The sequence below is a fragment of the Mastomys coucha genome, chromosome X (assembly GCF_008632895.1).
Source record: "Mastomys coucha isolate ucsf_1 chromosome X, UCSF_Mcou_1, whole genome shotgun sequence".
Classification (NCBI taxonomy): domain Eukaryota; kingdom Metazoa; phylum Chordata; class Mammalia; order Rodentia; family Muridae; genus Mastomys; species Mastomys coucha.
Genome location: NC_045030.1, coordinates 105643429 through 105644211, shown reverse-complemented (window position 1 = coordinate 105644211; position 783 = coordinate 105643429).

Genomic DNA, 783 nt, shown 5'->3' with positions numbered 1-783 from the left:
ATGGGGCCTGGGAAGACAATGTGTGTGTGTGTGTGTGTGTGTGTATGTGTGTGTGTATGGAACCCAGGGCCTCATTTGTACTATGTAGGTGCTCTACTACCACTTTTTCATTTGTTTTTAGATAGGGTTTTTTCATTTGTTGTGCAAAACTCCTCTGTGGAGGCTGGCAGGGAAGTCATCATTATTCTTGTTTTCTAGATGAGCAAACTTGGGCTTCCAATGAGGAAAAGGTGAGCATAGAGTCTTGGATAGCTCATTTCTGGCTCAGAGATCTTGCCGTTGCTTGGCATGGCTAAGCCAAGAATCACTTTCTAGGAGGTCCTGGTTTCTAGGTCAGGTAAGCAGCCAGCACTTCAGGGAGACGTTGCTGGGTGGCTGAGTTAGGATTCTGTTTGCTTTGCTTAGGAGACCGTGGGGGCAGTCAGAGAGCAGAGGCCTATGAACTGCCGTGAGAAGGGAAGGAGGGACGTGGTTTCGCAGCCCAGGAATTCCAGTCAGGAATGAAAACCTTTCCACCTGCTGCTGCCCAAAGTGCCTAAGGCCGTCATGGAATTTGCGTGCAGACAGTTAGGTCGGACTTTGGAAACAGAGGATGAAAAACGAGTTTCCTTCTCTGCGTTCACAGAGGCCAGCCAAGAGCCAGATCCAGAGCTGGAGCCAGGCCTCAGATCATAAAGGGAACAACAGAACCAGTCAGTTATTGGTTTCAAGTCTGACTGCCTCCACTTGTAAGGACTTTGGAACTTGGAGAGGCTCCCCTATGCTCTATAAACCAGCAAAAAA